This window comes from Chiloscyllium punctatum, chromosome 16, assembly GCF_047496795.1.
Source record: "Chiloscyllium punctatum isolate Juve2018m chromosome 16, sChiPun1.3, whole genome shotgun sequence".
NCBI classification, from domain to species: Eukaryota; Metazoa; Chordata; class Chondrichthyes; order Orectolobiformes; family Hemiscylliidae; genus Chiloscyllium; species Chiloscyllium punctatum.
In genome coordinates, this window is record NC_092754.1 from 89441610 (window position 1) to 89456332 (window position 14723).

A 14723-nucleotide genomic window follows, 5' to 3' on the forward strand; every position below is an offset into this window, starting at 1 on the left:
GAGCTTATAACAACAATAACAGAGCTTTCCCACAGACAGCACAGAAACATCGCGAAATGAGTAGGCCTTTCAACACAATGAGCCTTCCCCACTCCAGGTTTTGGCCAAACAACTCTTCAATTAACCATTCCCTAACACTATATACTGTATATCCTTTGAAATGATCATATGTCAGAAAGACATGAAGTAGGAACTTTGGTCCGTCAATTTTGCTCCTCCATTCAGTATAGCAATGGCTGATCCTGAATCTCCACACCAACCTCCTGCTGCAACGTCACCCCTTTAGTGTCCAAATATCCTTACTTATATTCAGTGCCTTAGTTTCTGCAGTCTTATGTGGGATAGAATTCCCCAGGTTTATCAGTCTGCGAGTGCAGACATTTATTGTCATCTCAATGCAGAGTGGCTTGCCTGTACCTAATAATGTGACCCTTGTTTTAGACTTCCCAGCCAGTGGAATTATCATCCCTGCTGACAATCTGTTTCAGCCTGTCAGAGTTTTATATATTTCACTGAGATCTCCACCATTTTTCTCAACTCCATGGAATACAGACTCAGTCGCCTCAAACTTTGCTCCCAAACCAAGCCTGTCATCACAGAGATCAGTCTGGTCATCCTTCACTGCAGTCCCTCAATGTCAGGTTTGCCTTTTATTAGGTAAGGAGACCAGTACTGCACACATATTGCACAATGTTCGCGATGGGAGCTCACCAAGGCCCTGTGTAGCTGCCGTAAGACACACCTGGGCTCAAATCCCCCGGAAATGAAGGTCAACACACCATTTATCTTTCTACCTGCTTTCTGTTGCAGCAGTATTGCTTTCTGTGACTGGTGTACAAGGAGATCGAGATCCTTTTCAATGATAGAGCTCCCCACTTGGTGGGTCTATGTATACTGGTCAGTGTGCCAATATCAATCCCAGTATTGACTTCTGGCTTCAGAACTGACTGCCCTGCATGGACCTTGGAGTTTGCTGAAGAAGTCAACAAAAGTATACACATAATATCTTCATGCAGCAATTTCTTTACATTAATTCTTTATGAAATGCTAGCCTGTTAGTCTATGTTTCCAACCGAATTGCTCAATTTTACGTCTATCCACATTGTTCATCACCTGCCACCTATTTTACCATTTCGCCCACTTGCACAATCATTTGAAACTTTTTAATATCCTCCTCACCCCCTCACAATCTCAGTTTCGTACCGTCAGCAGATTTGGAAAGATTACACTTAATACCCATGAACACGTTTGATCTGTTTTCTGAATAGATGGGGACCAAACCCCAATTCCTGGATTATCCCACTAGTCATTGCATTCTACTGCAAAATACATGGAACGGTTTATGCTGATTCACTTTTTCCTGTCGGCTCTCCTATTTTCAGCCCATACCAGTATATTAGATCTCGCTGTTACACACTGTTATGGACCAGGACAGACCCCTCAAATCATTTCATTGAAGTAGCACAGACCCAACTTTTGCTCGCTGACTTAAGCAAGTGTAAGGCGAATATTCCAAGAGTGATGCATCTGGTCAAATTACTTAGTTTTAAACAAAACACAAGGTCTTTGCAAGATTATTGAGTGAGACGCAAACAGAAGAGGATACAACACGGAATAACCTAACCTATCCGAAAACCCAACAGGTGATCTGAACTTAATGACTGTGTTCCAAGTACTTGATATAATCCCCATAAACACCCCATGGCAAAACCGAAAGGAAAAACAAAATCAAACCCTGTTTCTTACAGGAGAGATGTCAGAGAGAGGGTGGAACAACATAGACCTGTTTTTCTGGATCCGGTAGCTTCACAACTGGCTGCCTGCTTTAAGTAAACTGCCAGACTGCGGAAATCAGACCAAACAAACCAAAGCAGAGCAGTAATACTGGGTTAACTGGCCACTCCTCTTTCATAAGAACAGAACAGCTAGGAGCAGGAGTAGACCGTCTGGTCCTCTGCCATTCAATAAGATCATAACTGATTTACTCGTGGACTCTGATCCACTTTCCCGCGCTCTCACTGTATCCCTTATTTACTTTATTGTTCAAAAAGTATTTACCTTAGTTTTAAAACTTTCACTGAAGTAGTACCAACTACTTAACTGGGCTGGGAATTCCAGAGATTACAAACCTCTGGGTGAAGAGCTTCCTTCTCAATTCAATCCTAAATCTACTCCCTCTAATATTGAGGCCATTCCCTCTTCTTAGCTTCACCTGCCAGTGGAAACATTCTCTCTCCTTCTATCTTATATACTCACCGCTTAATTTTATATGTTTCTATGAGGTTATCCCCTCATTCGTCTAAATTCCATTGAATATACTTCTAGTCTGCTCTGTAACACCTCATAAGCCAACCCCCTCACCTCTGGAATTACCTGAATAAACCACCTCTGCACCCCGTCCAGTGCCAGTATACCCTTCCTGAAGTAACGAGACCAAAACTGCATACAGTACCCCAGGTGTGGCCTCAACAGCACCCTGGACAGCTGCAACATAATCTCCCTGTTTATAACCTCAATCCGTTTTGCAATGAAGGGCAACATTCCATTTACTTTCCTCAGTAATTGCTGTACCTGCAGACCAACCTTCTGTGATTCATGCACATGGACAAGCAGGTCCCTCTGTTCACCAGCATGCTGCAACATTTTACCATTCAAGTAATAATCGTTTTTACTGGCACTCCCTACAAAATCGATGATATCACATTTATCAACATTATATTCCATCTGCCAGATCTTTACCCACTCACTCAAAGTATATATGTTCATCCAAGAGGCCTCACAGTCCTCTGCATGCTTTGCTATGAAACGCATCTTTGTGTCATCTGAAAACCTTGGCACACTACACTTTCTCCCCAACTACAAATCATACCTATAAATTGTGAATAATTGTGGCCCCAACACCGATCCCTGAGGCACACCACTAGGTATTGATTGCCAGCCAGAATGTCACTCCCTTACACGCACAATTTGCTTCCTGTTAGCCCAGCTCTCCTCTATGCTGATAATTTACCCGAAACGTAATGCACCTTTTTCTTATGCAGCAGTTTCTTGTGTGGCAACTTGTTGAAGACCTTTTGGAAATCTAGGTACACCACAGCCAGTAGGGCCTCGTTTTTCACATTGCTCGTATTGTCTCCATAGATTTCCAAAAGACTTGTTAAACATGACCTGTTCTTCATGAACCCATGCTGCGTCTGCAGAATGGGACGATTTCTATCGAAATGCTTTGCTCTTTCTTCCTTGATAATACACTCAAGCAGTTTCCCCACTGCACAGGAAAAGCTAACTGGACTATAATTCCCCATATTTGTTTATCTCCTTTTTTAATCAGTGGCGTCACATTTGCTGTTTTCCAATCTGCTGGGAATATTCTGGAGTTCAGCAAATTTTAAAAAATTGCCACAATTGCATTTACTATTTCTCCCGATATCGCTTCTAGAACTCTGGAATGCATTCCATTACGGCCAGGATACTTGCCTACCCTCAGCTTTGTTAGCTTGCGCAACACTATCTCTTCCATAATAAAGATTGTTTCCAAGGTCCTCACCTATCTCCGTCTCTTTGGCAATACTAGCATGCTATTGGTGTCCTCCACTATGATGACAGATACAAAACACCTGTTCAATGTCTCGGCCATTTCGTCATATCCTATGACTAAATGACCATTCCCATCCTCTGAAGGACCAACATTTACATGAGTCATTTATTTTATATTTTATATATTTATGGTATATACCATCATCTATCTATCTTTATATTCTGTACTTGTTTCTTTTTTGTTCCGTGTTCTATCATACTTTTCTTTATAGTTCATTTTGTGGCTTTTGTGGACCTTTAATGTTTTGCCCAATCTTTTAGGTTTCTGCTGTCGCATTCTTTCTCTTTCAATTTGATAGTTACCCTTATTTCCTTCGGCACAATTGACAGATTACTCATTTTCTGAGAGTCTTTCCTTTTCACTAGAATATACTTTTGCTACAGAAATCAAAACTCTCCTTTGAAAATTCTCCACTGCTTGCCAACTCTCCCATCATGAAGTATTTGTTTTGAGGCGACTTCAGCCAAATCCTCCCTCATTCTATTGTAGTCTCCCTTGCTGAAGCACAGCAACCTGTTATTGGATTTTATCTTCACACTCTCCATCTGCATTCTAAATTCAACCCTACTGTGATCACTTCTTCAGTATGATGTGAATAATTATTCCTGTCTCATTGTACATGACCAGACCTACGATACCTTGCTCCTCATTATGCGTGCTTTTATTTTTCGACTTTAAAGCATTCCCAAGTAGTCAAACCCAGAGTTTGTGGATCCGCTACTTTTAAGACATCCATGTAAAATAAAACAAGAGCGGAATAAACTTATTAAAGGAGTAACATTGTCACAACACTAGAGTTGGGACTTCATCAAAAGTGTTTCTGATAATCCAAATTCAGTGCATCCATTGCTGCGCCAGAATTTACTTCCCATCAATTTCTCAAATATGATTGGCCTTTAATAAATCGGCAATGACTTTATCTATGTTCATTACTTTTACATTAATATAATTTTCTATGTTCCCTGAAAACGCGTCCTTTCTAATAGACTCTTGTATTGTCCTGATTGCTTTTTTGGTGCTAAGCAGACTGTGATTCCCTGCCTCCATCAGAAATACTGTGGTTACATTTGCTGCTGTCAAATCTGTGAAATTGAGTTCCAGAATCATCAAGCATTTGAAAGAGGATAAACAGAGTATTCATTGTTACCTTGGCCACCTCCCTTAGTAATCAACAAGAAGATTAACAGGTCATGATTATTCATCAAGTTTCAGTCAAAATAATTTCTCCCCAACTTTTTATATACAGATTTGATTCTATTTACTTTTTCGCAGTAGATTGAGAAGTCCTTGGAGTTTACTTTTTGAAATGCTTTCTTTTGTGAAGGAAGAACAGAAGTGGTTGCTTCATAGTCCTGCCATTTTCCTATTCTCTGGTTTCAGCCTGTAAGGAAGATAGAATGATTTTGTCTAACATTTCAACTTGGTATACTGTATGTTGAGAAGTGTTTACATTTCTCTCTTCTTAATGTACGCTTCATAAACACATCATTTACTCTCTTAGGCAGCTCAGTGATTGATCCTCCACAGCCATACAATCACAGAAGCAATCTCTGTACACTCAGAAATACAGTACAGAGACTATGTCCCACTTTCATACATCAGGCCCATAGACTTGAGTGTTTTGACACTTCAAGTGCTTGTCCATGTACCTTTTTAATGGCTGACCGATGACCCACAACAACTGCCCTCTCAAAAAATGCATTCCAGACGCCAACATCCTCTGGGTGAAAAACCATCCTGAAATCCTTTCTAAACCTCAACCCCTTCACTTTAAAAGTGTGCTCATTTGTTCTTGACCCTCTGACTTAAAGGAACCGCTGCTGTCTATCTACCCTGTCCATGTCCTTCGTAATCTTGCTCTTCTAAATAACGTTCCCCTCAGACTTCTCTACTCCAAAGTAACCAACCCGCGTAAGCAACCTCCCTCCATAGCTGATATGCTCCATTCCAGGGAACATCCTGTTGAATCTCCTCTGCGCCACTTTCAGTGCAATCACATCTTTCCTGTAATGTGGATCCCTGACCTGCACACAGTATTCCATTTAGGCCTAACCAAAGTGCTATATAGCTCTTGTAATCTATGCCTTGATTAGTAAAGGCTATGCCTGCTGTCTCCAATGACTTCTTAACTAATCTATTACCCAGTCCCGTCACATTCAGGGATGTGTGGAGAAGCACCCTCTGAACTTGCGAGTCTGCTGCTATTTATTGAGTCCTCCCCTGTCTGGTTCCTTCCTTCCAAGTGCATCACCTCATATTTATCAGCGTTACATTCCATCTGCCATTGATCTGCCCATCTGACCATTCCATCTGTATCTTGCTGTAACGCAAGACCTTCTTCCTCACTGTCAACTACCCGAGTAATCTATGTGTCAGACACAAACCTAATTATTACACTCACCCCATGCCCTTTCACATTCACATCTATATCATTTATGAATGCCACAAATAATAACGGACAGAGCACTGACACGCAGTCTTCGACAACCACCCATTTTCTGCAATAGTTTTCGAACACAGATCTGATTCTCACTGGTCAGTAGTTCCTTGGTCAATCTCTACAGCACTTATCTTAAAGGGTGTTCTCCAGTCCTCAGAACTTTACCTGTGGCCAGATTGTATTTAAACATTTTCATCAGGGCCTTTCATCACTTGTCGACAACAGCAGCCTGAGACGTAACTGAGCTGGAACTAGGGACATGTCCAATTTTATACCAGCCAAAACTATGAATCCCTATACACATCTTTCATCAATCTGCTCAAATGTTTCTCAGCCCATCTTCTCGAATTCTGTCTCTGCATCCTCCTTCTCCCAAGTAAAACAGACGTGAAGCTCTCATATATCAATCTATCAATGTTCACCAGATTCACAAACAGATTCCCGCTTTGATCTCAGGCCAAGTTTCGTCAGCAGAAAACCTTGCTATCTGAGGGATTAATCTGGAGAATGTCCATTCAGTATATGGGATCACTATATTTTATTTAGATCAAGACATCAAAATTGTATACAATGCTCCAGGTACAGTCTACGAGAAATTGAGGACTGCAGATGCTGGAGATCAGAGCTGAAAAATGTGTTGCTGGTAAAGCGCAGCAGGTCAGGCAGCATCCAAGGAGCAGGAGAATCGATGTTTCGGGCATAAGCATTCCTGAAGAAGGGCTTGTACCCGAAACGTCGATTCTCCTGCTCCTTGGATTCTGCCTGACCTGCTGCGCTTTTCCAGCAACACATTTTTCAGCTCCAGGAACAGTCTCACCAGCACTCTGTGTAACTAGTGCAGAATGGTTTTGCTGCTCATCTGAAAAAAATACTGCAGAAGCTGGAATCTGTACTGAAACTAACTCATGCTAGACACCACAGTGAGTCAGACAGCATCCGTAAAAGGGAGGAAGTTAATGCGTTGAGTCTAGTTGACCCTTCATCGTCTGTATTCGGATTCCCTTTAAATGAAGGCAAACTTAACTTTTACCTTCCCTGTTTGTATATGTTCCTCTCAATACCTTTTGCTTTAATGTTTTCTGCTAAGTGACTATGTGTGCTGATTAAAATTCCTCCTGAATATCTGCCAATTCGCATCCATTGCTTCTGTATGATTAGGTCAACAAGATATATCTTAAAACAAAACGATTGTAAATTATAGCTTCCCTTTCATAAATGCAGAATAATTCTCTTGAAGTTTGCTTTTCCTTTCTCAGTCTCCAATATCACATTCGTTATGATAGATTGAAAAGGATTATTTCCTGCAGATTACAGGTAAACTGATCTGTAGTTTTCCACTCTCCTTCTTCTTCCCTTCTTAAATCGTTGGAATGCATTTATATGCTTTCAAATTGGATACGGATAAATACAGTAATCCACAATACAATCCATCTGTGTATTGCTGCTTTCACTGAAATTGCAGTATGAAGTACATTTGTTTTGTCAGATGTATCGATCCTCAATCCAGGCATGTTGTCATATAGTACCACGTTACTAGTATGAATGATTTTAGTGTTTAGTTACAAAAGTTCTATGGTATTTCTGGGATATTTTCTGGATCTTTGTCCGTGAAGGCAGACATAATGTAACAGTTTCGTCTCCCTGTCACTTTTCTGTTCTTTGTCCACACATTCACTGTGCCACATTTGGCCTTGTTTTCATTTTCCTTTCAAATATGGACATACACTTTTCGCCAGTATTTACCAAGAACAAAAAAAAATCCAGCACAGGAACAGATCCTTTGGGCCTTCCAAGCCTGCACCGATCCAGATCCTCTATATAAACTTGTCATCTATTTTCGAAGGTCTGTATCCCTCTGCTCCCTACCCATTCATGTCTACATACATATTAAATGTCGCTATCGTGACCACGTCTAACACCTGCGCTGGCATTGCGTTTCAGGCATCTGCCAGTCTTTGTGTCAAGAACTTTCTGAACATATCGCCCATCAACCTTTTCCCTCTCATCTTGAATTCCTGACCATTATAAATTGAGTACCCCACTCTGGGAATAAGCGTCTTGCTATCCACCATGTCTATGATTTTGTAGAACTCAATCAGGTCCCCCGAACTTCCGTCAGTCTAATGAAAATAATCCTAATCTAGCAAACCTCACTTCATAGCCAGTTCCCTCCAATTACAGGAAATATCCTGGTGAAACTCCTCTGCACCGTCTCCAAAGCATCCACATCCTTTTGGCAAGGTGGCGATCAGAACTGTACGAACTATTTGAAATGTTGTTGAACCAAAGCCATAGACAACTGTAATATAACCTTTCATCTCTTGTACAAAATATACTCCAACAGAATCCCTCCTGTGGATGAAAAGTTAACTGGTCTGTACTTTGACACTTTCTCTTTTCTGCCCTTCTTAAAATGGTGGAATGCATGGAGCAAAGTATGCTGTATGCATTCTTGACCACTCTATAGACCTGCCCCTCGAAGGAACAATGGATCTGAACATCCAGATCTCTCTGTACACCAATTTTGCCCAGGGCTTTTTTTCCATTTACCATATAGTTCATTCTTGAATTGCATCTTCCAAAATGCATCATCTCACATTTGTCCAGATTGAACTCTATTTGCCATTTCTCTGCACAACTCTCCAATCTATCTATTTTCTGCTGCATTCTTTGACAGTCCCCTTTACTTGCTACTACTCCACCAATCATAGTGCCATCTGCAAACTTATTAATAAGACCACCTTTACCTTCCTTTAGTTTATTTATGTATATCATAAACAATAGCGGTCCCAACACTAAACCCTGTGAAACACCACCCAGAACAGTCCTTCATTTTGAGAAACTCTCTTCCACTGCTATTCTTTGTCTGCTGCTGCCCAGCCTGTTCTCCATCCATTTAGCTCGTAGACCCTGCATCCCTTGCAATTCACCTTCTCCGTCAGCTTGCCTCTTCAAAAACCTTACCGAGGTTCATTATATAACATCTACAGCTTTTTCCTGACTATCAATTTTCACTTCTGCAAATAAATCTGTTATGTTTGCGAAGATGTGACCTCCCCGGACCAAAGCCAGGGAAGGTCTTGTTTGGAGTCCGTCTGTGTTGTACTCTGGAATCAGACGGATTTTAGTTCCAAGCAGAAATTTATAAAATACCATATTGACTGACTGTCTACAAAGTGCATGATTTAAAAAAAAAACAAAATTGAATGCATTTGCAAATACAAATCTGCAAATTCAAATTGACCCGACAGATTTATGCGTGTCTGCATGTGAGAAATGCGGAGTGTGTGTGCACGGGGGTGGGGGAAGAGTGAGAGAGAAAGCGCTAGTATGTGTGTTTTTGTGTGAGAGAAAGAGCATGTGCGCACGTGTGTGTGTGTGCGCGCGCACATGTGCATGCAAGGGTGGCAGGTGTGTGTGTGTCCTCGTTAAGACACAGACAGATTTGGCAAATCCCTTTCCTCACACAGACTAACGCTCTGGTTTCAGAGCTTCCACACTCTGCAGCGTCTGCTCCATTTGTTGTTCATGTTACAGACCCAGAGATTGTAACTACAGTCCCCATGCTCCATCCAGAGTTGGGTCTCAAAATCCTCAAGTCACCCTGAATGCCTGGGGCAGCTCACGGCACACCCTCCAGCAAACCATCGCCAACACCTCCACGAAAGTTTGAATAACAGGATTCAGTAAGATGATTTTCATAGAGTGATAGAGTCACACAGATGTACAGCATGGAAACAGACGTTTTGGTCCAACCCGTCCTTGCTGACGTGATATACCAACTCAATCTAGTCCTACCTGCTAGCACCAAGCCCATATCCCTCCTGACCCTTCCTATTCACATAGTGATTCAAATGCGGCTTAAATTTTGCAATTATACCTGCCTCCAGCACTTCCTCCAGCAGCTCATTTCATACACGTACTACATAGTGTGAAAAGGTTGCCCCTTAGGACTCCTTCTCCTTTCACGCTAAACCTATGCCCTCTATTTCTGGACTCCACGACCACAGGGAAAATACTTTGTCTATTTACTCTATCCATACTGCTCATATTTTGCAAACCTCTATAAGGTCAACTCTCAGCCTCCGACGCAAGTTCGATGCCTGCCCCTTTACAATAATACTCGAGGGGCTTCCTCGTGTTACTGACCGCACGATCAGCTGAGAGGGACAAACACAGGTGTTCAGTGGGCAGCTTCAGACTACGTTTCAAAGACGTGAGTCAAAACTGCTGAATCCCTCCTCTCCAACATGGATCATTAAACTGTCAGCTTTTTTTTCTTTATTCCATGTGTGTGAGTATAGTGCAAGAGCATTGCAGGATTGCATATATAACATGGAACATGGGACACACGGGGAAGTGAACAACAGCCCATGCACACCATTTCATTGTTTCTGAGTTTCAAAATGTCAGCACTCGATACATTAGGGAGCCAAAACCCAAAGCCAGGGAAAGATACGGAAGGACAGAAAAAATCACACTAAAGATAGAAACAGATAATTAAGATCGAAATAGGCCGTATTGGTGAAATATGGGGAAAAAGACAGGGCAGTGTGACTAACTGGGGAGCTCTGCAGACTATGCCAATGTATTGCTTAGAAAATGAACTATCTGCCCAGCATGGAGAGCTGTGCAGACTGTACCAGTGCATTACATAGAACATAGAACATAGAAAAATACAGCGCATACAGGCCCTTCGGCCCTCGATGTTGCGCCGACTGAAGCCTACCTAACCTACACTAGCCCAAGAACCTCCATATGCTTATCCAATGCCCGCTTGAATGACCATAAAGAGGGAGACTCCACCACTGATACTGGCAGGGCATTCCATGAACTCACAACCCGCTAAGGAAAGAATCTACCCCTAACATCTGTCCGATACCAACCTCCCCTTAATTTAAAGCTGTGTCCCTAGTAACAGCTGACTCCATACGCGGAAAAAGGTTCTCACTGTCAACCCTATCTAAACCCCTAATCATCTTGTACAACTCTATCAAATCTCCCCTAAACCTTCTCTTCTTCAATGAGAACAGCCTCAAGCCTTTCCTCATACGATCTTCCTATCATGGTAAGCAACATCCTGGTAAACCACCTCTGCACCTGTTCCAGTGCCCCCACATCCTTCCTATAGTATGGCGACCAGAACTGTACACAATACTCCAGATAAGGCCGCACCAGAGTCTTATACAACTGCAACATGACCACAGGACCCCGGAACTCAATTCCTGTACCAATAAAGCCCAGTACACCATATGCATTCTTCACAGCACTATTTACCTGGGTGACAACTTTCAGAGATCTGTGTACATGGACACCAAATCGCTCTGCACATCGACACTACCAAGTAGCCTACCATTAGCCCAGTAATCCATCTTCTTATTACTCCTACCAAAGTGAATGACTTCACACTCAGCTACATTGAACACCTTTGCCACCTTTCTGCCCAGCTCTGCAACTTATCTATATCCCGGTGTAACCTGCCACATCCTTCTTCGCTGTCCACCACTCCACCGACTTTCGTATCATCCACAAACTTGCTCACCCAGCAGTCAAACCTCTCCTCCAGGCCATGGCACTCATCCACAGACTCTATCAACAAACACATCGACCTGGATCCAATATACCGGCCACTAAAGCGGACAGCTCAAACTGACAACCGGAAGCGGCAGAGACAGGCCACTATAAATGCCGGAGAAAACAGCACAGAAGCGCTTCACAGGAGGCTCGCAAGCACTGAGGATGTCACCTAGACAGGGGACGAAACGTTTGCAAGACAAATTCCCAGCTCGGCGAACACAACCACAACAACGAGAACAAATCTTCCCCCAAACGTTGAGTACCAGTGCATTGCTTAGTAAGCTGAACTATCTACCAACCATGGGGAGCTGTGCAGACCGTGCCAGTGTATTGCTCAGTAAGCTGAACTATCTGCCCAACATGGGGAGCTGTGTAGATTATGCCAGTGTTTTTCGGGTCAGTATTGGCCGGGGATGGGATGTAGTCAGTGGGACGAAATGGAATCTGTAACCAGAACAGAACAGAACATAGTGACCCCAATGCTTTCAATATTTAAGCAGCAAGGGCAGTGATAAAAATGAATCATGTTTCACAGTTGAAACGAGACAGGTCAACATAGAGACCCATGAGTAACAGTGCCAGAAGCAAGGAGGGAAGAGAGTGAATTAACAAGTTCATTGCTGCAGTTAGTAGTGGTTTGTAAAGTGAACATCTCGATTTAGAGTTTCAGCAGAAACAATACAGCGACAATGATAGTAGAGTCAATGAAAGGACAGTATTACAGTCAATCATGATTTATAAAATTAATGACTGAACATTGAGACTTTCCAGGGACACCAACGAAAGCCACGATTGGATAATAAAAATATTGATAATGTAAAGTGTATATTCTACCCGCCACCATAATGGGTTTCGATCATAATATGTAGAAGGATTTCAAACATCCCAGTATAAACTCCTGTCCATTCTTGAGACATTCCAGCCTAATGTTCTCAGATTCTGACCCATTGTTGGAACATTGCAGTCTAATGTTCTCAGATTTTGATTCATTGTTGAAACATTCCAGACACTTGTGCTCAGATTCTGATCGCTCTCCACTGCATCTCTTGAGCTGCCGATCTCTTTTAATGCAGTTGGTGGTGCTCCAACTCATACTGTGGAATAGCACATTCAACGGAACCCATTTATAATTAAAAGATGGAACCCCTCCACTGGGATGGTTACAATCCATGGAGACTGGCATTAATCACAGTCACTAAACAAAAAGGCTCAGTTAACCCCTTGCTTTCGTAACTTTTCCTATCCCAATAAAAGGGGACATTTACTCATCTGGGCGGAATAGATGGGCGTTGCTTAGGGACGGACCATAAATCTTTCAGTCTTCTTATTCTTTCGTCCGTGTATGTGGGAGTAGTGCAAGAACACTGCAGGACTGTTTATATTACATACTCTTTATAAATGGCGATAGAGATAAATAAACAGACAAGCTGCATAAGGTGACCAGTGGAGACACTTCCATAAACAATAAACCAGTGTCCACTATTTATTGCCCAATGGCGTTGTGCAGTGCTGCTCCTTGTGACATAATTCAGAGCATTGAGACTGCTGGTCAGGAACAGGAGAAGGTAATTCTGTCCCCATGCGTCTGTTACAGAAGGACAGGAGGAGACCATTAAGCCTCTCAACCCTGTTACAGATGGACAGTGGGAGGCCATAAATCCTCTCGGGTCTGTTGCAGAGGGATAGGAGGAGACCATTGAGCCTCTCGGGTATATTGCAAATGGACAGGAGGAGGTCATTCAGCCTATTGAGCCTGTTACAGAGAGACAGGAGGAGGCCATTCAGCGCATTGACCCTGTTACAGAGAGACAGAAGAAGGCCATTCATCCTCTCCGGTCTGTTGCAGAGGGACAGGAGGAGGCCATTCAACCTATTGAGTCTATTCCAGAGGGACTGGAGGAGGCCAATCTGCTTCTTGAGCCTGTTATTCAGTAACTACCAGTTTTAAAATACTTATGGAGAAGAACAGTCCTAACATAAATAGTAAAGTTCTAAATTGAATCAGGCCAACTTAGAACGTTTTGTATTGGAAATTTCAAAAGCTGCTTGGGAGAACCTTGTGACAGGAAAGTGGGAGGCCATCACAAATGAGATTACAGGGTTCTAGATAGAGTATGTTCCGGTTCATGAGCAATGCAAGGCTGGTCGGGAATGCTGGATGGCGAGCGGAATTGAAGTTCTGTTCAAGAAAAAGACAGAAGCATATGATAGGTACAGACAGTAGGGATGGAGTGAATCCATCGAGGAGTACCAGGGCTATAGGCTAATACTCAAGAGGGAAATGAGGAGGGTAAACTGGGGGCATAAGATATCTTTCGAAAATAACGTAAGGGACAATTCAAAGAGATTCTACCAATACATTGAGGTCAAAAGAGTAACTAGGGAGAAGACAGGGCCCTTTCAAGATCAGAAAAGTGACCAATGAGTGGAACTACAGGAGATTGGTGAGATTCTACATAAATATTTTGCGTCAGTAGTTACTGTGTAGTAGGATATGGAAGGTAGAGAAATTGGGGAAATGAATGGTGATATCTTCAAAAGCGTCCATATTACAGAAGATTCGGAGCTGGCCATCTTAAAATGCATTAAGGTACGTAACTTCCTCTGACCTTTTATGTGACTTTGGATAGGCACTTGGAAGTTCGTACAATGAAAGGCACATATGAAAATCTGATCTTAGAGTAGGAGAAACTGCCGGCACAACATCAACAACTCAAGGGCCTGTACTGTGCTGCACTGTTCTGTGTTCTATGACCTGATTAGGTGTATCCCAGAATCTGTTGGGAAGCTCGGGAAGCCATTGTTTGATATCTAGCTGAGATATTTTTATCATGGAAAGCCACAGGTAAGGTTGTGCCATTCTTATGAACACTTGGTCAGGAAAAGTGAGGAAACTGTAGACTGGTGTGCCTGATGTCATCAGTGGGTAAGTTGTTGGACGGGATTCTGAGGGACAAGACTTACTTGTGTTTGGAAAGGTAAATTCTGATTAGCGATAGTCAACATGACTTTGCATGTTGGAAATCTTGTCTCACTAATTTGATTTAATTTATTGAAGAAATGAAGAATAAGATTAATGACGACACAAAAATAGAACTGTGGAATAGA